Below are 26,969 nucleotides of genomic sequence, written 5' to 3'. Positions count from 1 at the left end.
TTACTTCCTCATGTGGCCTGTGGGCTTCGTTAATTAAAGAATGGAAAGGTAAGTAGTTCCAACCTTTTGCTTTTAATTAATCATACGATGTGTTTTCCATCTTCAAGTTGCTGGGCAGCAAGCAAAGTATTTCGTCTGCCTTTTAATACCCAAAAGAGTTCCGTGAAAACACGGAGCTGCTGGTTCGAGATTGTGTAGACAACATGGCCGATGACTGGCTCTTCTTTTTGTTCCAAATTTTAAACTGATCGTGCTGCTCACATTGCTGCCTACAGCACCGTAGTAGCTGAAGAAAAATAAAATGCTGGCCTGTATCATCTTATCCATATGAATAAGACATTCTCACAGAAGAGGTCCATATCTTAAACTTTTCTGGGTATTTGTCACGGTACCAGATAATCAGGAGACACCGAACCAAAAAACAAAACCAAACTAAAACAAAAAACAGTGGAACTAACAGTATTGAGTGCCTATTCTGTCAAACACCATGCTCTTTTTGTCATATTATGCTGCCTTCTTGTTCACCTGACTTGCTGAAACTTCTAGCCTTAAGATCATTCCTCCACATTACAACATCCTCTTATACTTAAAGGAGAAATATATTACCAGGAAGGAAGGCACATCGACGCATTAACAAGCCTTACATCGTAGCAAACACAGCACCTCAGAGAGTGAGCAGGGTGCTCGTGTATTTCCTTTTGGAAGGAATTTAGGAAAAGCTCAGATTGGGGGTGGTAGGTGGGTTTGATCTAGTGTGCCAGCCCTCCACAATTAGTGTTGGCTGCTGCCTGGAGCTTGTTTGGAATCTGGAGGCAGAGAGGCTCTGTAGGAAAAGGCCATGGCAATCGTTTAGTGTATCTGCCTTGCTGGAGTCTTGGTGGCAGGGAGGGAAGAGCTCCAGGACCCTGCTAGGAAAACCTGCCCTGCTAAGCCACTGTGAGAGTAAAGATAGAAAGTGAAAATGGTCCATCTCTTCATGGAAAACCCAAATCTTTCAAGTTTATCTCTGTAAGAGAATCTCTCTGTGGACATGTGGCAGAAAGCCAGATAACTTTGCTATTGACTCTTCTTCCAGATTCACTTCCCCCTGGGAATGTCTCACATCAAGGTGGCCAGTAAGGGGTCAGGCTGTGTTCCTGTCCACTTAATAAACACTCTGGCTCACAGAGATATGTGACCTGTCCCTTAGTAGCCCATAGCACAGATGAAACAGGTTGGTTTATTTAAAGAAACCATCGCTAGGAAGAGAGAGATGATAACAAGTATATAAAGTAGAGATTTTCTTAAAACTTTTCTTAAAACTTTCTGGTCATGAAAGCACTTCTTTGGTAAGTGGTAACTTCTGTGGAACTCCTTGTCAGAATAATGTTTTGAAATATCTAAAGTCAAAGATTATGAAGGAAACCTGTTAGATGGAAATACAGTCAGCAAAATATTAAAATGAAACAAATGTGATCTATTAATAATGGGCTTATTTATCATTGTAGTAAATAACAAGGCAATGCATTTACAGTATAGGCAAGCGAAAGTTAACTTTTATTTTTTGATGGCATAGCAGTGTGAAGGCTGTTGGATTTAATTTGATTTGGAACATTAAACTTTAGGTGGTTCTTATCTTCCCTCCTTCCACATATTGAAAGGAAAACACCAGAAAGAAACAGGGATGTCTGGATCACCAGGGTGAGACCCCTCAAGCTCAGTGTGTGGTGGCTGAATGACCACTAGGCACACACTGCCTACAATGTCCGGTTGTTGGCCAGTTTTATCCCCTGAACATCTGCAGACAGGAAGACTTGGCTCCTGTGCCATCTATCTACTGGCAGATTGAATAACAACCATAATTTCAAAGTGGTGATGAGCATAAAAAATATTTATGCTCTGAAGCCACTGTAATGAGATATCAAAATATGTGTGATTTCTATCAGTGACACAGTCATTGATAGTGCCTTAACTTCTGCGGTTTGCTGCTGTGATAGGCTGAAATTTTCATCCCTTCTGTATTTGCAGGTTTTCTCTGTGACCTTGTGATTCCAATCACAAAAATGCAAAGTGTACTTCCCCCCCCTTTACGCTATAGACTCGGCCATGTGACTTGCTTTGGCCAAAGCAATGCAGGCAGAAGGGACTGTGTGCCAGTGCTCAGCCTGGGCATTAAGAAGCCTGGTGTATTTTCACTGATCTTTTAAGCAGCTCTTGGCAGGAAACCACTCTCATCAGGAAGCCCCTTTCCTTGTTGCTTCTGTAAAGCTACATGTAACTAACATTTAAACCAGGCACCCCATGTGCCACTCATCTCCAGCACACCTTTCAAATCTTTGAATCATACAATACCTTGCCTAACTTGGCAGTTCTTTCTGTAGATCAAAGTAGAAATGAAAATGGAATTAACAGGTGACCAGATCTCTCCCCGGTTACCCCCCTTTAGTAACCTTGAGAACAAACTGTGTAACCAAACTCTGTGAACAAGGTAAGGTCTAGAGGAAGATCACAAGGAGTGGGTAAGCCTGCACACAGTGGGGGATGGCAACCTGTCCCCTACCTCAGTGATTAACTAAAATCGCCCCCCTTATTCCCTTTAAAACTTTTCTGGCCAAGCAAAATCTTCAGAAGTGGTTTTTTGGGGACATCGAGTCTACTATCTCCCCAGATTGCTGAAATCCTAATTAAAAATAACTTTCCTGGAGTTCCCATTGTGGCTCAATGGTAATGAAACCAACTAGTATCCATGAGAACACAAGTTCAATCCCTGGCCCCGCTCAGTGGGTTAATGATCCAGCATTGCCATGAGCTGTGGTGTAGGTCACAGATGCAGCTGGAATCTGGCATTGCTATGGCTGTGGTGTAGGCAGGCAGCTGCAGTTCAAATTCAACCCCTAGCCTGGGAACTTCCATATGCCAAAGGTATGGTCCTAAAAAGGAAAAAAAATGAAATAACTTTCCTGCTATCAACATTTGTGAATTTGATTTGTAAGTGGTGAGCAGTGAGACCTGACTTGATAACAGAATCTCAGTGCATTCCTCATCACCATGAGAAGAGCTTGCCCAGACTGGCCTACTGGTCTAAGGAGACGGCACCAAACTGCCCAGCCAACTTGCAAAACTTCAGCAAAAGGCAGAATCCACCAGGTTGTCTCATTCTAGATCAGACAACCCACCACTGCATGAGAAAGCCTGAGATCAAAAAAGCTATTCCAGCTGACTTACAGAAGTATGAGAGATAAAGTATGAGCTGTTGTCATTATATGACGCTGGCATGTTTTTTGAGATTGTTATGCAGCAATAGCCAACTTATAACTTATTTATAATTTAAATAAATGCTAAATTTCAGTTCGATTCTGGGCAACCTAGTTAGAGGTTAGTAAACAAGGTGCAATGTTTTCCAACCCAAGTCTGCAATTTCTTCTAAAGCAGAGGCCAGGTGCCCACAGCTTAACCATTCAGACTCTGCTAAGATAATTGAGATTCCAGAAAGGTGTCAAAATAATATGACTGAAGCCTGAGGAAGATATCAAAATAAGCATAGCAATAATCCTAAGATGGAAGAAATAACAGTATGGCAGCAAAAAATAAATAAATAACAACTAATTAAACCAATGTTGACATTTTTGAGTAGATTTAGATTTATTTATACATTTAAAATTATTGTATATGTTTTCAATTTTTTGTTAGATACATATAAATTATGTAACTTGAGCATTAAACAAAGCATAAATAATTGTGACTATTGCTGTCCACATTAAAAAAGAAATCAAACACAAAAGCTCTGAGCATTAAGAATCTGCCATGACTCCTTTTCTCTGAGTCTAAGCCCAGTTCTTCCCAGTCTTCCTCCTTCCGAAAAGTGACGGGCTGGGGGGCGTCCTTTCCTCCCCATGTCCAACACTCACCTCCCTTTCCATTCCAGGAGGAATGGACAGGGATAACCATTCCTTTTAGTTAAAAATCTTGTTCCCAGTCCATAGGGATATCATCTTACTCTTATGTCCAGAAAAAGACTTTTACCAGAGACAGTTCTTAAAGACTTTCATGATAGTTTTTAAAGTTTAGGTTACTTATTTGAAACATCATTTTATGTGAGGACTAATTTTATAAGTCAGCTTGACTAGGCACAGGGTACTCAAAGTAAACACTGTTTCTGGGTTTGACGGTGAAGGTGTTTCTGTGTAATATTAGCATTGGGGTCTTTTTTTTTTTTCCTTCCAGTTTTATGGAGGTATAATTGACATACATCACTGTGCAAGTTTAAGGTGTACAGCATAATGATTGGACTTAACTATATCATGAAATGATTGCCACAAGTTTAGTGAGCATCCATCAAGTCTTAGAGATATAAAATTAAAGAAATAGAAAAAAAACCTTTTTTCTTTACAATAAGAACTCCTAGGATTTACTTTCATATATAACATATATAACATACAGCAGTGTTCATTATTTTTATCACACTGTACATCCATCCCTAGTACTTCTTTATCTTATAACAGGAAATTTGTCCATTTTGACTGCCTTCCTCCCCGCAAGCTCCCACTTCTGGTAACCACAAATCTGATCCCTTTTTCTTTTCTCTCACTCGCTTTTTTTTTCTTTGTCTTTTGAGGGCCACACCCGTGGCATCTGGAGGTTCCTAGGCTAGGGGTCAAATTGGAGCTGCAGCTGCCAGCCTACACCACAGCCATAGTAACTCGGGATCCAAGTCATGTCTGTGACCTACACCACAGCTCACGGCTTAACCCGCTGATTGAGGCCAGGGATCAAACCCACGTCCTCCTGATCCTAGTTGGGTTCATTAACCACTGAGCCGCAATGGGATTTCCTGATCCCATTTGCAATGAGTTAGTTTGTTTTTGAAGTATAACTGGCCAACAACACTAACAACATGTCAGTTCCTGCTACACAACATAGAGATTCAATGTTTCAAAATGATGAGGATGCTAAGTCAAGTTACCATGCGGTTAGCACTTAAATCAGTAGATACAGTGAACTGTCTTCCCCAGTGTGGATGGGCATTATCCAGTCCACTGAGGGCCTGAACAGAACAAGATGTGGAATAGGAGGAATTCACCCTTTTTTTCCTGCCTCATTGATTGAGTTGGGAAATCTCATCTCATCTTCTCTAACCCTTGGACTGGGATCTACACACTATAGACTACCCTGGTTCCCAGGCCTTCGGGCTCAGACTGAATCACATCACCAGCCTTTCTGGGTCTTCAGCTTACAGTTGGCAGACTGTGGGACTTCTTAGTCTCCCCATAGTTGTATGAGTCAATTCCCAATAACATATATGCATACACTTAAGTACATATACATTCACACATAGCCTATGGGTTCTGTTTCTCTGGAGAACCCTGAGTAATATGCCAGGTATGGAACACGCAAAAAATGGTCCAGTCAGCAGCATACTAACATCATCATAGTTTCTTTTCATTTTTTTCTTTTCTTTTTTTTCATGTTAGGGCCACACCCACAGCAGATGGAGGTTCCCAGGCTAAGGGTCAAATCAGAGCTATAGCTGCTGGCCTGCACCATAGCCACAGCCACAGCAACGCAAGATCCAAGCCACATCTGCGACCTACACCACAGCTCACGGCAACACCAGATCCTTAACCCACTGAGCGAGGCCAGGGATCGAACCTGCATCCTCATGGATGCTAGTCAGATTCATTTCTGCTGAGCCACTACAGGAACTCCAACACAGTTTCTTTTCATTTCCATCAGCTTAATTTGATGCAAGGATCAGACCTCTCTATGAATAAACGTTTGAAGCAAAAGATATACATGCCCTAAGAGTAACTGACAACGTTCAGGAGTAGGACAGTTTAAATCCAATTTAAGGGAGTAGGGGAGATTATCTAACTCTTCAAGGCCCCTTTACAAGCACATTCAAATAATATCACCAACAGAAATTTTAACATCTTGCCCAAACTTCCATTGCTCTTCCTCGAATAAAAATACTGGGGGAAAAAAAAATAGAAACATTTATTTCTTAAATGTATCCATGAGCTAGTGGGAAAGTAAGGCATGCTTTGGCAAAAAACAAAGTGAAAGTGGGAATCCAGAAAGATAAGGAAAGCACAATAGACATCTTTCATCCTGAAAGCACTTACCAAATCAGCTGATTTTGAGCATTAATTGCCAAAGCCCCACAGGGCTTAGGAAACATGAAACAAGTCCAAGAGCCTTTCCAAGGTAGATCATATATTAGGAGACCTCATTAACAAGGCAAGGATCTCAAAGATCCTTACTCTCAGTGTAAGGATAAAATATAAACAATAAGCCTCACTCCAAAGCACTGAAAGGAAAATTGCCTTCAAACATTGATTAGAGAGGAAAAAAGAAAAGACATTCCCCTTTAGAAATCATCCTTCACGTATAATTGAACCTAAATTTATACAGCTGAATGGTCTAAAGAACCTCAAAGTAAGAATAGAGTTGGTGTTCCCATGTGGCTCAGTGGTAACAAACTCAACTAGTATTCATGAGGACTCGGGTTTGATCCCTGGCCTCGCTCAGTGAGTTAAAGGATCCAGCATTGCTGTGAGCCATGGTGTAAGTCACAGACACAGCTCAGATCTTGCATTGCTGTGGCTGTGGTGTAGGACAGCAGCTGCAGCTCCTACTGGACCACTAGCCTGGGAACTTTCATATGCTGGAGGCGTTAAAAGACACACACACATACAAAGAATTGGGTTGATCGGGGAGCAGGCTCTGAGTGCCCTCAAGTATGAGACAGGACAAAAAATACAAATTCACGTAGAAAGAGCCTTAGAGAAATTCATCCTGGAAAAATGGGAAGCCCTCAATAAAAACAAAACAAATAAGCAAAACAAACCACACTTCCCCCCACACACTAAAGGAACTATGAACAAGAGCCAAAAGAAATCACATGCAACAAAATCAGATCCTTAATGATTTCAGATATTAAAATCATGAGAATCACAATATGAAATCATGTATTTAATATATTTAAATAAGTAGAAAAGAGTCTGAATAATGTGGTTAAGCAGCAAGCAGATTTTAAAAGGAACAAAATAGAACTTCTCAAGGTGAAAAATTCAGTAATTGAAATTAAAAATTCAGTAAAGGGTTGCAACAGCAAATAAGTCATAGCCACAAAAGGAATTAATGGATTGGGGAAAAAACTGAAGAAATTATCAAAATTCAGCATAAAGAGAAAAGAAAGAGGAAATATTATAAACAGATGAAGATACATAGAAAAATAGAATGAGAAAACAACTTTTAAATGTTGAAATAAAAGATCCTAGCACTTCCTGATATGAAGTAAAAGTATTTAAATACCTTAATGAAGAAAACAAGTATTCTACTGAGGACTTTAAGGATACACAAATGCTTAATTCAAATTCACAAGTTTTAGAAGGCATTTTAAATTTGTAACAAAACAATCATCATACACAAATTTTAACATATTGGAGGAGTTCCCATCATGGCTCAGTGGTTAACGAATCCAACTAGGAACCATGAGGTTATGGGTTCAATCCCTGACCTTGCTCAATGGGTCAAGGATCCAGCGTTGCCGTGAGCTGTGGTGTAGGTTGCAGACGCGGCTCGGATCCCACGTTGCTGTGACTCTGGCGCAAGCCAGTGGCTACAGCTCTGATTAGACCCCTAGCCTAGGAACCTCCATATGCCGAAGGAGCAGCCCTAGAAAAGGCAAAAAGACAAAAAAAAAAAATTGGAGACCAACACAAGGCCACTCATCAGGCCATTGACTGACTTCAAAATAAGTAAATATTATGAATTTTAACTATAAGACAAACTTATAGCATGCTAGACAGATGAATAAGCATCTTGTTAAAGTTTTTGTTATTTAAAAATAGTTAAATTTGAAGAAAATAAAAAGGAAAAAAGTATATATATATATATATATATATATATATATATATATATATAAAATACCCCCTACTTAAATTTCTAGATAATATCAAAACAATGAGATCAGGGTAGAGAAAGGTAGGGAGAGAGTTTTAAGAGCATAAGCATATGGGAGTTCCCACTTTGGCACAACGGGTTAAGAATCCAACTGCAGCAGCTTGGGTCACTGCAGAAATATAAGTCCACTCCCCAGCCCAGAGCAGTGAGTTAAAGGATGCCGTGTTGCCACAGCCGTGGTGTAGGTCACAGCTGTGGCTCAGATTTAGTCCCTGGCCCAGGAACTTCTATATGCTGCCAGTGTGGCCATAAATATATATATGAGTGTAAGCACTATAGACGTCTCATCTTGGTGGGGGAAGATAGAGATGTCTGTTTTTCTATGTAAAAAGAATTTAAAAGAAATATGGAAAAAGTGGAACAAATTGAAATAACCATGAAAACAAGAACAACAGATTCAATGGATCGGTAACTACAATAAGTGCAAATGGACCAAAATGTCAGTTCGAAGATAGAAATTGTCAGATGGGAGTGGGAGTGTGTGCTGGGCTGGGGGTGGGAGTGCTGTTTAGAAAAGGTATATCTTCTCTCCATACCAAAAGTCATAAGGTGCTTTCTCTACTCCTTACTATGCATGTAAACATAGGCAAGTCTCTTCCCCTTCCTGTATCTCTGTTTTCTCATAATATGGAAAATGGTATATCAGTCAGGATGTCTTTGTCTACAAGTAATAAAACCCCACCCCAAAAAGATTAAACAGTGAGACTGTTCATAATCATGCACTGAAGTCCAAAGATAGGAGGTCTGCTTCGTCCTTTGATCCTCTTATCATCCAAGATTGCCCCACATTTTTGTGCAACCTGTGCAGATGCAACCACCTACGGCAGCAGAAGAAAGCATCTTTCCTTCTGGAGTCTCATTCAAAGCATAAGGAAATCTTTCTCAGAATCTTCTCAGAAGCCTTGTCGTCATCACTTTTCATTGACTAGAATTTTTATCTCTTGTTCATGTCTAAACAATTCCTGTTAAGGATAATGGGAAAGCAATGACCTATCAGATTACCCTTGTTACTGAGGGATGGGAACCCATGAAGGACCTAAATCATATAAAGAAGGGAAACACACGAAAAAAGTGAATCTCCATCAGCAAGAGGGAGAAAAAAGGGAGAGAAAGAGTGGTTACATAGGCAACCAACAATGCCTGTTACCAATGGGGATAAGAATATCTCCCCCAAAGGGCTGACGTGAGGATACCAGTTGAAAGTTCCTAGAAAGTGTCTGGCCTAAAGAAGACATTGCGTGAATACTATTCTTCCTTCCATTCTCGCTTTCTGTCTCTCCTTCCCTCCCTCCATTTACAGTCTGAGCTTCTTTTGCGCTCCTTCATTTATTAGTTTAAGGGAGTAAAACGACAGCGTGCCAACCAGCAGCCTGAGGAGTCCCATGGTGTTCACCCTGACACCCCACCCCTGTGCTGACAAACTGTAAATTATGCCCAAAGCCACAGGCTAATGTCCGCCTGCTTTCTGGCCAGTCCAGCTGGGAGAACATTGAACCAGCATAGACCTAATGAGCAACAGCCGGTCCTCATAGGCATTCTTTATACCACGATCCAATTATTCATCCTGGAGAGCCAATGTGGGCGCAGGTTTTGGTAACTGCAGCTTCTCCATGTTTAGTCATCATCCTAATTTACACTTAAGTTATTAAATATTTGATAGGTTTGTTGTAACATTAAAGGCACTCCATACACAGTTAGTTCTGAGTTTCAAATTAGAGCCCCATGATTCATATGCAGACACGTAATCTTTTTTTTTTTTTTTTTTTGACAGCCCCCTTGGCATGGGGAAGTTCCGGGTGAGGGATGGAACTCCTGCCACAACAGTGACCTGAGCCACTGTGGTGACAACACGAGATCCTTAACCTACTGCACCATCAGGGCACTCCTGTACACACATAATTTTGTGGTGAGAATGACACAGTTAACACCATGAATATAATAATTTAAAATGCAAAGCATATGAAACAGTCAAGAATCTTATTATTTCCCCTCACCTGATGGGATTCTGCAAACTGACTTTATAGGTTTGGGATGTTGGTTTTACTGACATAATAACAGCAAATAATAGTTAACACTTATTGAAATCTTGTCAGAAGCCAGTCACTTTTCTAGGTGCTTTGCATGTGTTAATTTAATGAATTTATTTAATTGAAATGAAGAAATTGAGGCACCAGGATTAAGTAGCTTACTCAAGATCAGAAGCCAGAGGAGTTCCCGTTGTGGCGCAGCAGAAATGAATCTGACCAGGAACCATGAGGTTTCGGGTTCAACACCTGGCCTCCATCAGTGGGTTAAGGATTCAGCGTTGACACGAGCTGTGGTGTAGGTTGCAGATGTGGCTTGGATCTGATGTTACTGTGGCTGTGGCATAGGCCGGCAGCTATAGCTCCAATCAGACCCCTAGCCTGGGAGCCCCCATATGCCGCAGGTACAGCCCTAAAAAAAAAAGATCAGAAGCCAGAATTCAAACTCAAGCAGTCTTACTCCAAAGCTGTCTCTCTTAACCATGTTTCTATTGCTGGAGAAAGCTCGAGTCAGGTTTGCTGGTCCTTGCAACATAAAGTGAACTAACTGACACAAATCTAATAAAGGCACCTTCAATCCCTCTTTCCCTCTTCTACTTGCCACTACCAGAGAAATGTTTAGTACCTGTCACCCCTGTCATAACCTCTCTCCACTCTTCCTTCTCTTTCCTTGACTCCAGTTCAATTTGCCATGTTTAAAAACACATACGCACAAAGATAGAGAGTCACTAGAAAGCCATACTCATCCTACCCTTCTGAACTGGAAAAGAGCTGAGTGAATGTTTGGCTATGTGAACTTTAGGGGGCCAGAAGCATGAAATGGGATAAAGAGGTCCCATGTTCTCCCTCCACCTCCACTGCCCTCCCCTATATGCCAGCATTAAGTCCCTTTTTCCAACCTAGGATGTTTTTGTCTATCCTCTCTATTCATGCCATTCCTTTAGTTCCAACTTAGGTACAACATTTAATTTCTCTAGGACAATTGAAAAGATGAACCCAATTATTGTACAGCATTAGGAGTAAGGAAAAAACAGAATTTCAAGAGCCCCTTTGCAGTCACTCTGAGTCACTGATGTATACAATTACAGACAATCATCAGTGACATAATTATTAAAATGAGCCACTTGATCACCCAACCCTACTTCCCCAACACGGTTATTGCATCATGCTTCACTCGCAGAACTAAGGCATGTGATGTTCTAAACAGTTCTGGGAGGGAGTTCCCGTTGTGGCTCAGTGGTTAACGAATCCAACTAGGAACCATGAGGTTGCGGGTTCGGTCCCTGCCCTTGCTCAGTGGGTTAACGATCCGGCGTTGCCGTGAGCTGTGGTGTAGGTCGCAGATGTGGCTCGGATCCCGCGTTGCTGTGGCTCAGGCATAGGCCGGCGGCTACAGGTCCGATTAGACCCCTAGCCTGGGAACCTCCATATGCCACGGGTTCGGCCCTAGAAAAGGCAAAAAAGACAAAGAAGAAAAAAAAAGAAAGAAAGAAAGTTCTGGGAGCAACAACAATTTTTTTTTTAATTTAATCATCTCAACACAGTGTAAAAGAGTGGCCTTTTTTCTACTTAAAAGACCCTACCGAACTATGGATAAAGGTGAACAGGTTTGCAGTTGCTGGTAGAACCAAGCTGTTCTGTAAAAGAAAGTCCAGTGGTAGGCCATGGAGAGGGTGCTCTAGGTTCCAGTGAGAAACCAGAGCAGAAGAGCTAGGTGATGTCTGGAGGAAGGGTAGAGATGAATCATTCTCTGACTTCAAGGCTGGAGAGACTGAAAAAGACTTAGGCCTCAAGTGAGATAATTTGGGGTGAAATAACACTGAACTGTGCAATGTCAATTACCCTCATCCCTTACAAAATATTCAACAAAATGAGTGCCTTCGGCTTGTGTTTCAATAGCAGAAGACTCATTAGGATGATTGCAAAGTATTTCCTTCTTTGACCTGTTTCCAAGTCGAAAGAGGGTAAAAAGAGAGGTACATGCCAGGGACAGATGACTTACTAATTACATGTGTGATGATAAAAATGATAAATTTCACCTCTTCGAGAATTAATCTTCTGTTCCTTACTTGACATTCATTTGCTTGTATCTTTTTTCTATACCCACAACACATTTATTCTGTCTCTATTTTAGCAACAAATGAAACTTAGTGACAACTTATTCACAGGTGCCATCCTCCTCCCTTCCCCCACATACACATGCATACATGCACACTTATACTCATATGTGAGCCTAAGCTTCCTGAAGATAAGAAATCTGTCTTGTCAAGGCTGGTGTACCCAGTCTTCAGCATCTTGCATGTAACAGAGTAGACATTCAATGTATGTATACTCAAAAATACAAAGAAACAGACCTTGAAAAAAGCTTGTAACTCTATACAAAGGACTTCCACAACCGAATGGATTGATCATGAATGTTTTCTATCACTCATGTGGAATGAAGTTATCTGCATGTGTATGGTCTTCCCATTTAGCAAAAGCACCTTCTATATTCATAATGCTTTCCTAGCTCACAAATACAATGGTCAGTTCAGAGCAGCACTATTTACAATAGCCAAGACGTGGAAGTAACCCAAGTGCCCATCCACAGACAATCGGCTTAAAAAGATGCAGTGCATGTGTGTATAATGGAATGTTACTCAGACACAAAAATTGGCTTAAATAGATGTAGTGTGTAATACACACACACGCGCATATAATGGAATATTATTGAGATATAAAAAAGAATGAAATTCTGCCATTTGGGGTGATGTATATGGACCTAGAGAATATTATGCTTAGTGAAAATGTCAGATAGAGAAAGACAAATTTTGTGCAAGTATTGTACATCTACATGTGGAATCTAAAAATAACACAAATCAACCTATATACAAAACAGAAACAGACTCACAGACACAGAAAACAAACTTATAGTTACCAAAGGGGAGGAGAAAAGAGGGACAAATAAGGTGAATGGGATTAACAGATATAAACTACTATACATAAACTAGATCGGCAACAAGGATTTACTATACCGAACAGAGAATTACATGCAATATCTTGTAGGAGCCTAAAATAGAATATAATCTGCAAAAAAAAAAAACAAAAAACAAAATCCTGAATCACTGTGGTATACACCTGTAGCTAATACAATGTTGTAAATCAACTATATTTCAATTTTAAAAATTGGGGTTTTTTTCAGAACTTAAAAAAAAAAAAAACACCGCCCCACAATGGTCAGTCTGAAAGTCTTACAGACCAGTTTCTCATGAAAGTGTCTATAATGTGATCTGAACTTTTGGGAGAAAGACAGCGTAGACACATTCCAAATATGACTATAAATGTGCTTGTTCCCTCAGATCAAGAGAAATCATACATTTTACTAAAGAGTCACTGAAATATTTCAGAATCCAAATCAAATGATGTGGGGGTAGAGATTGTTAGCTCCACCCTGCATATATTCTCCTCCTCTTCGTTTCAGTGCTAGAGCACCCACCATTATCATCATATTAGCACATGGTCCTTAGATCCTATAGTTCCTGCATCCCTTGCTGCTAGATGCAGCCATTTGACCAGTTACCATCAGCATAATAGAAGCAGAAGGATGTATGCAACTTCTGAGACCCTTTTTTATAAGGAAAATGCTTGACCCCACTTCCTCTTTCTCCCTTCCTTCTTAGAATCAAATGGCATGGAGCAGAGAAAAAAATTCTACCAGGAGGACAGGAGAAACATCTCAGAGCAGTCATTTTAACCAATTTTGTACTCTGGATCTCCCAGGAAGTCTGGTAAAACCTATAGAGCCCTTCTTGGAGTAATGTTTATAAAAGCATAACATAAAATACATAAGGCTTAAAAGGAAAATATATTTAAAATATCCTTCTCAAAGTTATGTTTAAAAGTCTTATGTAAGTATGGGTTTATTAACCCATTAGTTAGGAAACTCTAAAGGCAGGTCTATGTTTATTAGTAATGATGTAGCATAAGACTGTAGTTGCAGCAAATGTATATGATAAAATTATCTGTCATTTCTATGGGTGGCAAAGTTGTAGGCACGGCCACAATATCATTGTTGTTTGTTGCCTGCTTTCAAAAGTGAAATAAATACTAAATCTTATTTAGAAGTTAGTGAAAAATAGTTAACATTTTCCATCCAAGGTCAACAGATTCCTTAAATTCTATGCCTGGCCTCCCAAGGGTCCACCGATCAAAGGTCAAACCCTTGGTCTGGGGAAAAAAAAATGGAGAAATAAGATAAAGGATAAACTTACGGAGCAGAGCCATGGATTTGCCATCAAAGAGAAAGGATAAACTTACAGAGCAGAGCCATGGATTTACCATCAAAGAGAAAAAATTATCTTATTAAAGCTGTTTCTTTCTTTTTTTTTTTTTCCCTTCTTTTTAGGGCCACACCCATGGCACATGGAAGTTTCCAAGCTAGGGGTTGAGTTGGAACTACAGCTGCAGGCCTATGCCACAGCCACAGCAACGCGGGATCTGAGCCCCGACTACGACCTACACCACAGCTCACAGCAGCGCAGGATCCTTAACCCACTGAGAGAGGCCAGGGATCAAACCCGCATCCTCATGGATCCTCATGGATGCTGCTGAGTCACAAAGGGAACTCCCAAAGCTGTTGTATTTTAAAATCTCTGTTACAGTAGCTTAATCTGTACTCCAATATAGTCGAATATCACTGCTCTTCAAAAACTGTCTTTTACTTGAAGTCTATAACATTCAGTTTTCTGCTACTGGGAAAACAAGTTAAAAAAAAAAAAAAAAAAAACCGAAGGAGGAGGGAGAAAAGGTGTTCAGAGCAGCAGACCCTTCTCCATTTACTCAGTTATGGATGCCTGGTCACTCAAGTTAGGCATTCTTACTGTGACTCCTCTTGATCATCGCTACCAGTTTCCTGGGATCTCTAAAAAATGCAACCTCAGTCATTTCAAGTCAGAAGTTTGGATGCCTCCTGTGTCTGATCTGGCTGGAGCTACATCAAACAACAGCAACAAAGAACGCTTCTGAAGGATTTAATCTAACTGCCTTTTAGTATTTCTGAAGAAGGGCAGGAAAAAAAGGAAAGTTTCCTCCAGCCATTATTGTGATGGCTCACAAATTTTCCATTTACTCTATGAAATTTAATCTCAGCCTATTACATGAAACCAAATCAAAGCAGAAACACTTGATCTGAACAATTCTTTGTCATTCTCCAGAAAAGGCTTATACAAAAGAATGGAAGAAACAAGTACACAGAGTTTTAGTTGTTATTAAGAGATCTCTGGAAAACCAGCTGTGATAAGATCCTGAAAAAAATTCTGATCACAACGCTTGGTAGACCTTTCTCTCAAGTCCCAGAGGAACAACTGGTTTTGTATAGAAAGTTTAGAAAAGTTAGAGGCTACGGTAATGTAGAGTGTTTTGCAAACATCACAAGTTAAAGGAACACAGACAGGAAAGAAAGGATTTACCCAATAACCTCCCATTTAATTCATATGTTTTATAGTCTGTGAAAAGTTTTGTTCTCTTTGTTTTAAGATGGATGTTGGAAACAGAGAGAAGAGGCTTAGGAAAAGTATACTGATGGCAAAAATAACAACCTCTAATGCTGATCTAGTTTCTGTAAAATTGGTATTATTTCCTCCTGCCTTTGATTTTCTTTGTGGAACTTTTTTTTTTTTTCATTTGGAATCTAATTTCCTAAACAGAAGTAGGACTTAAATTTGTTCTATTTCTTCTCTCAGATTTGGTAATTCATGTTTCTCAAGGATTTTGTTCACTTTATGCAAATCATTGAATTTATTGGGATAACACTGGCTATGATAGTCCCTTGTTATCATTTTAATGTTTGTAGGGTCTCTAACAATGCCTCTCCTTCATGCCTAACAATGGTAGTTTGTGTTTTCTCTCTTTTGTTAAATGTTTTTAAGTGTTATCAGTGTATGAATTGACTTTTGGCCTTATTGACGCTCTTTGTTTTTTCTATTTCATTGATTTCTCCTCTTTATTATTCCCTCTTTCTACTTACTTTGTGCTTAATTTGCCTTTTCTTTTAGTAGTTTCTGAAGGTGGAAGATGAGAGCATTGACTTTTAAATCTTTTTTTATTTTGTAATGCAAGACTTTAAGGCTATAAATTTCTCTCTGAGCACTCTTTACTGCATCCACACATTTTGGCTTATGTTTTTGTTATAATTCAGGTCAAACTATTTTCTTTTGGAGTTCCTGCTGTGGCTCAGTGGGTTAAGAATGCAACTAGCATCTCAGGTCACTGCAGAGGTGTGAGTTCAATTCCCAGCCCCAGACAATGGGTTAAAGGAAACTGAGTTGCCATCACAGCTGTGGCTCAAATTCAGTCCCTGGCCTGGGACTTTCATATGCCACAGATGCGACCATTAAAAAAAAAAAAAAAAAATCCTTTTCCTTGCGATTTTTTTTCTTTGAAGTATGCTGTTAATTTCCAAATATTTGGGGGCTTTCCTGGATATCTTTTTGTTACTATTTTCTATTGTGTTCCAAGAACATATTCTACATAAGTTTTGTCTTTTGAATTTATTCAGACTGCTTTTTATAGTTCAACATGAGTTCTATCTTGGTAAGTATTCTAAGCACACTTGAAAAGAATGAGTGTTCGGGAGTTGTTTGGTGTAGTATTATGTAAATGTCAATTAAGTTAACATACTTGAGAGGGTAGTTTGGAGTGTCTATATCCTTTCTCATTTTGCATCTACTTTATCAATTACTAAAAGAGAAGTGTATTAAGATCTCCAACTATACTTATGGCTTTGTCTATTTCTTCTTTTATTTCTATCCGTTTTTGCTTCATATATTTTGAGGTTCATATACTTTTACTATTATTGTCTTCTTAATGCTTTTCCCTGTCATCATTATGAAATGTCCTTCTTTCATATGATGCTTCTTGCCTTAAAGTCTATTCTACTGATATTAATGTAGATACATTGGTTATCTGTCTTCAAGTTTACTGATCCTCACTTTGACAGTGTTCAATCTAATGCTAAATCCACCTAATGAGGGTTTGATTCAGACAGAGCATTTGTAAGTTCTAGAAGTTCTATTTTGGTGGGGTTTTTTTTGTTTGTTGTTGTTTTTTGTTTTTGTTTTTTAGAGTTTTCCATATCTCTTCTGAAATACACATCTTTTTATGCATTAAAACCATCTTTTCCTGCAAATTTTAAAAACATGTGAATTAGATGATTTAAGGTTCTGTCTATTAAATTCTAATAACTGAGTAATCTATGGGTTTATTTCTATTGACTCTTTTTTCTTTTGATCGTAGATCTCACTTTCTTAGTGTGATTCATAATTCTTTTATTATATTCCAGATATTGTATGTAAAAGAATAGTGATGGCTAAAATATAATATTTAGTTTTATTTTACTTTATCTCCCAGCAAATGCAAGCACTTTTCTCTATATGGACACTAGGGTGAGGAGCTTATCATTACTATTTCTTTTAGAGTCAAGCTGAGCTGTAACTAGGGTACCACTTTCAATTGACTGAAATTACCTATGATTAGTCCAACCCCCAACGCCCTGAGTCACAACTTTTTTATGTTTTCAACAGATGAGCTGCAAGAGATTGGCTGCAGTTTCATATATTTTTGGAATAATTTAAATCTTTGGATTCACCTCCAGGCAGGGATTCAGAATTCAAACAGCACAGGAAGGCATAGACATAAACAATTTCTCTCTGCTTACCAGCCCTTCCTCCAGTGTTACTATCTTAGCAAAACTCATGGTTGGGGAGGGTCAGAAGAGTGGGAAGAACTGCTGATACCAGGAGTCTGTCCCAGAATTTGGGGCTTTTCAGACTTTAATTTATCCTAACAGCCCCACTTGGTCCAAGGCCCAGCTTATGTCCCCTTGATCCTGTAAAGTTTGCCTATCTCTTCGTCAGACCAACTCATAGCCAGAGGAGGAGGCTTTCTCAGGTAGGCCAGCTGCCTTTGCCCTTTGATCACTTATACAGGTTTTTTTTTTTTTTTTTTTTTTCTCTCTGAAATTCGAGAGAGTAAGGTTCATCAAAGCTTCTGCATGGAAACACCACCCCTGCCTGGCCCCATAGAAAACAACTTTTTCTTGGTTTCTCTTGTTTCAATGCGAGAGGAGGTCTTTAATGTCCTCATTGGTTCTTCCCAGAAGCAGAAACCCCCACATAGCCTGAGCTTGTAATCATTCTTTTAAACTGCTTCCCAAACATGAAAAAATAAAAGATTGGAAAATCAGCTTTGTTAAGGACAGCAAAGGGAATACAATATGTTCACAAGGGAAGGTTGAAGGATGAGCAAATTTAAAGTAAATTAAGAAGTCTGGTTAGATGATAATATTTTAAGTACAATATTAATTATTTCCATTTTATTATTCAAAGAGTTCTTCGTGGCCTACCAACATGCATCCATCCTGCCATGGGAGTAATTCTCCCCACAGCGAAAGCCTGCCCAGCCATTTTCTTTCTGTAGTTTTCTGACCTGGCTTAATAGGTTAATTTATGGGTGGCACTAATTTACTTTTTCATCTAGAAAAAAAAATAGTTTCATATAAATTCCACCCTGTTTTCTGAAATTTCCCTCCAATTAAGATTCTGGTAATGAAGTTCAATAAAAGGCTTTGTATAGTATTAGTGACTGGCAATTTTGACACAAAAATAATATTTTCATATCCTTGCAGCCACCAATGCTCCTCCAAAGGTATATTAGTCTGCTAGAGCTGCCATAATAAAATACCACAGATGGTGGTTTAAACAAAAGAAATTTATCTTCTCACAGTTCTGGAAACTAGAAGTTCAAGATCAAGGTTCCGGCTGATACAGTTTCTGGTGAGGATTCTATTCCTGGCTTGCTGATGGCTGCCTTTTGGCTATCTTTTCCTCCATATGCGCTCATGGGGAGATAGGGCAAATTCTCTGGTGTCTCTTCTTATCAGGACACTAATCCTATTTGATCAGGACCCCACTCTTAGGATTCCCTTACTTAATTACTTCCTTAAAGACTCCATCACCAAATTCAACCACACTGGGGCGGGGGAGGACACAAACATTCAGTCTATAACAAAAGGTATTTAGATATTACATTGCTTGGGTCTTGATGTAATTCTTTTCCCAGTTTTTCCCCTGTAATCTTTCTCTCTTTCATATAAATATCCACACTCACATGCCCATTCACACAGTGTTTCACAGAAAATCTCTATCACTAAGATAACTAAAGTTTAAAAGCAGAAGCTAACCACATGATAATATATGAAATGTCAAGACATGGTTTATGGCATACACTTTCATCTCAGGAAACATAGCTTTATACTGTTTTAGAAAAGACTTGTTCAATTACTATAAAACAGAATTTTTGGAGTTTGCATTGTGGCTCAGCAATAATGAACCCAACTAATAACCATGGGGATGCATGTTCAATCCCTGAGCTCACTCAGTGGGTTAAGGATCCAGCATTGCCATGAGCTATGGTGTAGGTCAAAGACATGGCTTCAATCTTGTGTTGCTGTGGCTGTGGGTATGAGACCTCAGCCTGGGAACAGCCATGGGTACAGCTCATTAAGCAAAAAAAACAAAAAAACAGAATTTTTACAGAAAGCTTTTTTTTTGCCCTAAAATATAATGTGGATCAATTCAGTCTAGGGAAAACAAAATTACAATGTAATTCATGTAATTTCCTTCAATGTAATTCATTCTCGCCTGAAAGATATGGTCTCACCAAATATTCCTGGAACATCTTCTGTATCAATTCTACATGCAGTACTACATTTTAACAAAGCAGTGTTTCTGTAAAAACTCCAAAAGTTGTGAAATAAGAAAAATCTCTCTTTGTGATGCCTATCCTCGGTTTTGCCCTGCCCCCTACTCTTCACAGGGTAAGGAGCTCGCAAGAGAGTGTAGTATATGGATAAGAGTGTTGGCTTTGGAAAGCGATGTGGATTATAATTCTTATCACTTACTAACCATGTGACCTTAGACAAGGTATTTAAGGCTTACTGACTCCATTTCCTCATTCATTGACCAAACATTTATTGAGCAATAATTGTATGTCAGACACTCTACTAGGCACTGAAACTATACCAGTGAAAAAGACAAGTGAAGTCCCTGCCATCCCGGAGCTCAAAATGAGAATACTAACATGCATTTCAGGAAATTTGTTTTGCTTTGTTTTTGTTTTTGTTTTAATTACTCAATGAATTTTATTACATTTATAGTTGTACAACAATCATCACAACCAAATTTTATAGCATTTCCATCCCAAACCCTCAGTGCATTGCCCTATCCTCCAACCTGTTTCATCTGGAAACCATAAGTTTTTCAAAGTCTGTGAGTCAGTATCTGTTCTGCAAAGAAGTTCATTGTGTCCTTTTTTTAGATTCCCCATGTAAGTGACAGCATTTGATGTTGGTGCTCAGGAGATTTGTTAAAAGGAGTATATAAGTGCTTCTCAGTTACAACTGTATATTAAATCCCACAGGGAGCTTTACAACAACAAAAAAAATACTGATGCCCTATAGCCACCTACTTCCCACACCCACCTTCTGGGACCAGTTACTTCAGAGTCTCTGCAGGGGAGACCTAGACATTGGTATTTCTTTAAAGCTCCCCGGAGGATTCAAATGTGCAGCCGGAGTGGAAAACCACTGAATTACATGAAGCTATGACATAGATTAAGAAGTCAATAAATTGTAGGATAAACTTTGTATATAAACTCATGGTGCTACAGGATGTAAACAAATTGAAAGTAACAGTATCCAACAGAAAAATAAAACTTAAACTAACACAAAACTTTTACTGTCAAAAATACCAAAAAGGAAAGAGAGAGCTATAGGAGATGAAGTCAAAAAGGTCCCAGGATACAGTCAACTAATATTTGACAAGGGAGCCAAGAATACTCAATGGAAAAAAGACAGTCTCTTCAAAAATTTTACTGGGACAATGGAATATTCACATGCAAAAGAAGGAGTCTAGACTCCTATCTTATACCACTCACAAAATTAATTCAAAATGGATTAAAGACTTAAATGTAATACTCAAAACCAAAAAACTCCTTGAGGAAAACATAGGGTAAAATCTCTTTGACAGCGGTCTTGGCAATGATTTTTTGGATTTGACACCTAAAGCTCAAGTAACAAAATAAAAAATAACTAGGTGGAAGTACATCAAGCTGAAAAACTTCTGCACAGCAAAAGAAACAATCAAAAAAATGAATAGGCAACATACAGAATGGGAGAAAATATTTGCAAACCACACATCTGATAAGAGGGTAACATTTATATATATATAAATATATATAAATCCATACACCCCAATAGGAAAAATCCAGTTTAAAAATGGGCAATGGACCTGAATAGACATTTTGCCAAAGAAGGTATTCTAATGACAAACAGGAATATGAAAAGATGCTAAGCATCACTAATCACTAGGGAAATGCAAATCAAAACCACAATAGGATATCACCTCACACCTGTTAGGATGGCTATTATCGAAAGACAAGAGATAACAAGTGTTGGTGAGGATATGGAGAAAAGGGAACTGTTGTACACTGTTGGTGGGAATGTAAATAGGTGCAGCCACCATGGAAAACAGTATGGAATTTCCTCAAATAAATAAAAGATAACTACTACATAATCCAGAAATTCCATTTCTGAGCATATACCCAAAAGAAAAAAAAACTGCTATTGCAAAGATATATCTGCACCTCTATGGTCCCTGCAGCATTATTTGTAATAGCCAAGATGTGGAGACAATCTAAGCATCCATCAACAGATGAATGGATTAAGAAGATGTGGCACATATATGCAATGGAATACTACTCAGCCATAAAAAAGAAGGAAGTCCAGCCATTTGCAGTAATTTGGATGGTCCTTGAGGGCATTATATTAAGTGAAATAGTCAGAGAAAGACAAATACTGTGTGATCTCACTTACATGTGGAATCTAAAAAAACAAAACTCATAGAAACAAAGAACAGATTGGTGGTGCCCTGAGGTGGAGGGTTGGAATGTGGGAAATGGGTGAAAGCATTCAAAAGGTACAAACCACCAGTTACAAGATAAATAAGTTCTATGGATATAATGTACAACATGGGGACTATAGTTAATACTCGTGTTATATATTTGAAAGTTGCCAGGAGAGTGAATATTAAATGTTTTCATCATAAAAAAATACGTGAACTATGTGAGGTGATGGATGTTAACTGCAGTCATTTTGCAGTGGATACATGTATAAAATTATTATGTCGTACGTCTTAAACTTATACAATGTATATGTCAATTTTATCTCCATAAAACTAGGGGTGGGAGGGATGGATTCCAGGATGGAGGAGGGGAAGGGAGCACAAACCAGGTAAGAGTCACATGATCTGACATGTTTTTATAGGATTTGCTCTAGCTGTTCAGGGAACACAGTGCAGAGAGCAAGGGCAGAAGCCTATGGGCCATAAGGAAGCTAGAGCAGTGATATAGCGAGGAGCTGATGGTGGTGTGTACCACGGTGGTAGCTGGGGAGACGTGAGAATTATAGCACGAAACCTCTTGAGGGAGAAACAGTAGAATTTGATGGTATATTGGATGTAAGGTATGAGAAGAGAAAAAAGAGTCAAAGATAGCACAAATGATCCTATCTACAAAACAGAGCAGATCAAAGACATAGAGAGCAGACTTGTGGTTGCCAGGGGGTAGGGAGTGGGATGGACAGGGAGTTTGGGGTTGGTAGATACAAACTCTTACAGTTAGAATGGATAAGCAATGGGTTCCTACCATACAGCACAGGGAACTAAGTCCAATCTCTTGGAGTAGAACCTGATGGAAGATAGCATGAGAAAAAGAATGTTTATATATATTCTTTTAATTATATTCTTTAAAAGAATTTAGTAATATTCTTTAAAAGAATTTATATTCTTTAAAAGAATGTGTATATGTGTATATATATATATATATATATATATATATATATATATATATATATATATATATTTGACCCGTATGACTGGGTCACTTTGCTATACAGCAGAAACTGATAGAACATTGTAAATCAACCACGTTTTAATTTTAAAAAATGTTAATAAGAGTCAAGGATGGCTCCACAGATCGTGGACTGAGCAAGTGGACGAATTCAGCAGCCATTAAGGGAGAGGGCGAAGTCATGGTAACTGTTATAATTGGCAAATATGCTCTTGCAGGATGAGGGGAAAATAATCAATAGATTAATTCTAACTCACAAAGTCTCAGTGGCTAAGTTTTTCCTTCCACTTATTAACAATTATTGTGTGTAGGGCTAGGCTTCGCGGTGGGTATTCAGAATACTAAGATGTAATCACTTGACCCAAAGGACTTAAAGAGACAAAATGAAATCTGAAGGGGGCCTTGGCCTTGCAGGAATCAGAATGGAACTGCCTTTTGGGAGATGTGCTTCCAGGCAAGGAATCCTGCTCTTTTTTTTTTTTTTTAAACGAATTAAGTAACCACTCTCTTACTAGCTGTGTGGTCTTGGGCACATTTAAATTTTCTGGACCATGGTTTTCTAATTAATCTAATAAGAAAAATAGATAGTCATTATTGATTTCTTCTCTCCCTAATATGTTAAAGTGTAAATGGCCCCAAGAATGAAATGCAGGGGTAGTCTTGCCTTGTTTGTCTATGAAGGAAATGACAGAAAATTCAGTTTGACTCCCAGACACTCTATGTAAATGATTTGATACTTGAGTATTTCTGAGAAGTCTCTTCCGAGATGGGAACTAAGATCCTGCTCCTGAGCTTGGTCCCCGGCCAGGGCGCTACTCAGGAATCGTGCATCAAGTCCGCTGCAAAAGCAATGGTGTTGAGAACTGTGCCAGCTCTGGCTTTGCACACTCACATGCAAAAAGAATATGTGCTGCCAAATCTCCTATGTATGATACACCATAAGCTGAAGAAGTGGTCCTCCTTGTGTGGGACAGTGGGCATGTTCTTTCCTAAGTGCCAAGTCCTCAGGGAAGCCTGAATTCAGGATGCAGGGTTAAGCCAGAGTTGCCTGATTACCGCCTTTGCTCCAAAAGCAGGAAAGGCACCCAGGTCCTGATGAGCCTCAGAGGACCAGGGCCTATTGCAGCTCACGTGACAGCTAGGGGGCAGCACCCTCCACCTTCTGGCACACTCAGAGACTCACCTGGACCCACCCCATCCCTCGAGTGATCCATTTAAATAACACACTCCTTCCAGGGTCTAATAACAGTGGTTGCCTCTCAGGAGGGGACCTGGGAGAAAAGGGGCAAGTGTGAGATTCTTTCCTTCACTTAAACGATATTGAGCATCTACCATACACCTGTAGCTGTTTTAGGACCTGGGGATACGGTTGAGAACAAAAAAAAAAAGCAAAAATCTCTGTCTTCATGGAACGAACTTTCTATTGAGGGGCATAGACAATAGATAGCATACATTTTTTAATGACATAAAACTTAGTTTTAAACACTAAGTGAAAAACGTCTATCTCATAATATTACAATTACCTGTTTACTTCTCTGTCTCTTTCACTAAAGTGGGAGCAACTTGAGAATAGGAATCAAGGCCTTTGCACTTGCTGTTCCCTCAACCAGATCACTTGTCCCCACACTTCACACAGCTCTTTCCCGCACTGCATCAAAGTCCCTGCTAAAACGGAGCTTCCCCAGAGATGCCTTCTCTGACCAGTCTATCTCAAGGCACCTTCCACCCCAGGTCGTTGGCCCCTTCCTCAGCCTGATTTTTCTTTATAGCCCTTATCACTATGCTACATTACAGCACACATGTATTTGCTTACTGTGAAAGTCTGTTTGAAGAGGGAAGGGACTTTTTCCATCTGGCTTCTTATGTATCCCGGCCCCTAGAGTAATGTCTGACATAAGAAGACAGCAATTTGCTGACTGGCTGAATGAACCAGTATTCCTCTTAACTACATGCCCAGTGGAATACCAGCAAAGGTTTTAGGGAATGCATGTGTACACATGCGTGTACACAAACAATATGATGGCCTGTGTGGGGATATTGCAAGCACAGCCCCACAATGATCACTCAAGAAAGATGAGGGGCAGCAGGAAAGGGCTGGACTGTGAGGGTTGAGGGCGGGGGCGTGGGCACAAGAACAGCACAGGGAGGCTTCTGCTCTGACCCTAGAAGGGCAAGAATGAGAAAGAAGGACAGCCTTCGACTGCAAGCCTTTTGTGCTTCATTTCCTGTGTCAGGACTTAGGGAGCGTTGAAAGGGGATGGCGAAGAACCAGAGTGGACAAAGTATATTTGGGGATAAGACACTGCATGTGAACAAAGTCGAATGCCCGCAGGAAGAGAAGAAACAGAGCTCATCAAAGCTTGGTCTGAATCTCCAGATTTCCGCTGATTCGAATCTTACATCCACTCATATTCAGAACTCTGTCATTCACTCTCCTCTTCCCTTTCTTGCTCCTGATCTGAATATGGGCTTCAGGGTCCCCTAGAGCCTCTCAAAGCAGGAACTCTCAGAGGGCAAGACTTGGGCAGAGCACTCATTCTGCATAGCAGAGCTCTCCAAAGACTTTGTAGAAAGAACCACCTTTAATTTTCTTGGTCCTTTTGAAAAACAACACAGGCCCATTTGCACATACTTTCAAAAGAGCACAGGAGAGAATTATTTTTCAACCATTCATAATCCGCCACCCACGAATACCACAGTCTTTGTTTGTAGACAATTGGGATCATATTGAATTTGTAATTTTCAATTCAGTTCTTTTCATATAATATTCTTTCACAAGCTTTTTCTCACACCATTGGAAACTCTCTGAAATCTTCATGGGAGTTTCTTCAGAAGAGTGAACCATGTATTAGCTCATTTTACTGTTGGATAACTCTCCTCAAAGTTGAGTGGTCTTGGGTTCCACGCTGACTGAAACAAGGGCTGAGGTAATCGAAGATGCCAAGCCTGGCAGCCCCACCATCCTGTCAGGAAACCTGGGCTGTGATGGGGTGACGGGTCAGGGAAATGGAGATGCCATCTTGGAATCTTACCATCTTCAAGATCTGCTAGTTGATCTTGACCTACTGTTTGAAGACACCAGTCAGATCCAGCAGAAACAAAGGGACCAAGAATAAAGAGCGATGGAAGAAGTATTGTATGCTGTATGACAAGGCAAGACAGTGGAAGAAGCCATAATCCATTTATATCCTTAGGTATGCCAACTCGGTTATGAGATTTTAACTTTTCTAGTAGTTTGATATACTGCACCGACTTCAACTTTGGAGGCATTCTTTGCATGTATGAGAACCAGTTTGGGTTTTGTGTGCCTTGGGAGCAACTGGGTGCCACAATGGACAAGCACATGCTGCTATCCTCATGGCAGAATGGTTGGCCCGAGTGGCCTAAAGGTCTTCTCTCCAGTCTCCGTGGTTTGCTGGTCGATGGTAGTAATATCTCATGCACCATTTACACTATTTTGTTGTGTGGGCTTTTTGTTGTTTTGTATTGTATTCAAAGCTTATTCTCGTTAAGCCTGCAACTGGTTTTGTACAGCTGGAGAGCTAACAATGATTTTTACTTTTTTTTTTTTTTTGTCTATTCCAGGGCCACACCCACCGCATGTGGAAGTTCCCAGGCTAGGGGTCTAATCGGAGCTGTAGCTGCCGGCCTATACCACAGCCACAGCAACAAAGGATCCGAGCCACATCTGCAAACTACACCACAGCTCACGGCCACGCCAGATCCTTAACCCACTGAGCAAGGCCAGGGATTGAACCTGAAACCTCATGGTTCCTTGTCAGATTCGTTAACCACTGAGGCACAACAGGAACTCCTCTGATTTTTACATTTTTAAAGAGTTTCTTAAAGAAGATACATGCACACACACACACATCAAACCATCATGTTGTATACTTTAAATTTACAATTTCATTTGTCACTTATACCTCAGAAAAACTGAAAAAACAAATGAACAGCATTTCTCAACCAAGAAGAAGGAGGAGGAGGAGAAGAACAAGATAGAGACCATATATGTCCTACGAAGCCTAAAATATTTACTATCTGGGTCTTTAGAGAAAA

At 39.6% G+C, this 26,969-nt stretch overlaps 1 protein-coding gene and 1 long non-coding RNA gene across 14 annotated transcripts in view; one reads left to right on the top strand and one right to left on the bottom strand.

The window, feature by feature from the left end:
* LOC146403307 (uncharacterized) overlaps window positions 1-10,397 on the top strand; it is an 897,172-nt gene extending 886,775 nt beyond the window's left edge. Inside the window, exon 5 of the long non-coding RNA XR_014803542.1 lies at window positions 10,357-10,397. This is a non-coding gene — a long non-coding RNA (uncharacterized LOC146403307). The remainder of the gene's footprint in view (window positions 1-10,356) is intronic.
* The window catches only part of TBC1D30 (TBC1 domain family member 30), a 318,685-nt gene that overhangs the window by 129,387 nt on the left and 162,329 nt on the right, over window positions 1-26,969 (bottom strand). The window contains exons 17-18 of one of the 13 annotated variants that reach the window (XR_014803512.1): window positions 24,094-24,181; window positions 17,012-22,748 (exon numbers count right to left, since the gene is read on the bottom strand). The exons of 11 other annotated variants lie outside the window; for them this stretch is intronic. The gene's annotated coding sequence lies outside the window, so the exon portion shown is untranslated. Of the gene's footprint in view, window positions 1-17,011; window positions 22,749-24,093; window positions 24,182-26,969 lie in introns of those variants that run through there. One more of the 13 variants, XR_014803517.1, reaches the window with a different exon arrangement.

Source organism: Sus scrofa, chromosome 5 (assembly GCF_054392235.1).
Source record: "Sus scrofa isolate SSC_HxYL_T2T_F1_AM1 chromosome 5, Sscrofa_HxYL_maternal_Yorkshire_Landrace_v2.0, whole genome shotgun sequence".
NCBI lineage: Eukaryota > Metazoa > Chordata > Mammalia > Artiodactyla > Suidae > Sus > Sus scrofa.
The sequence above is the reverse complement of the archived record's forward strand: the minus strand, read 5'-3'. Positions and strand labels throughout refer to the sequence as shown.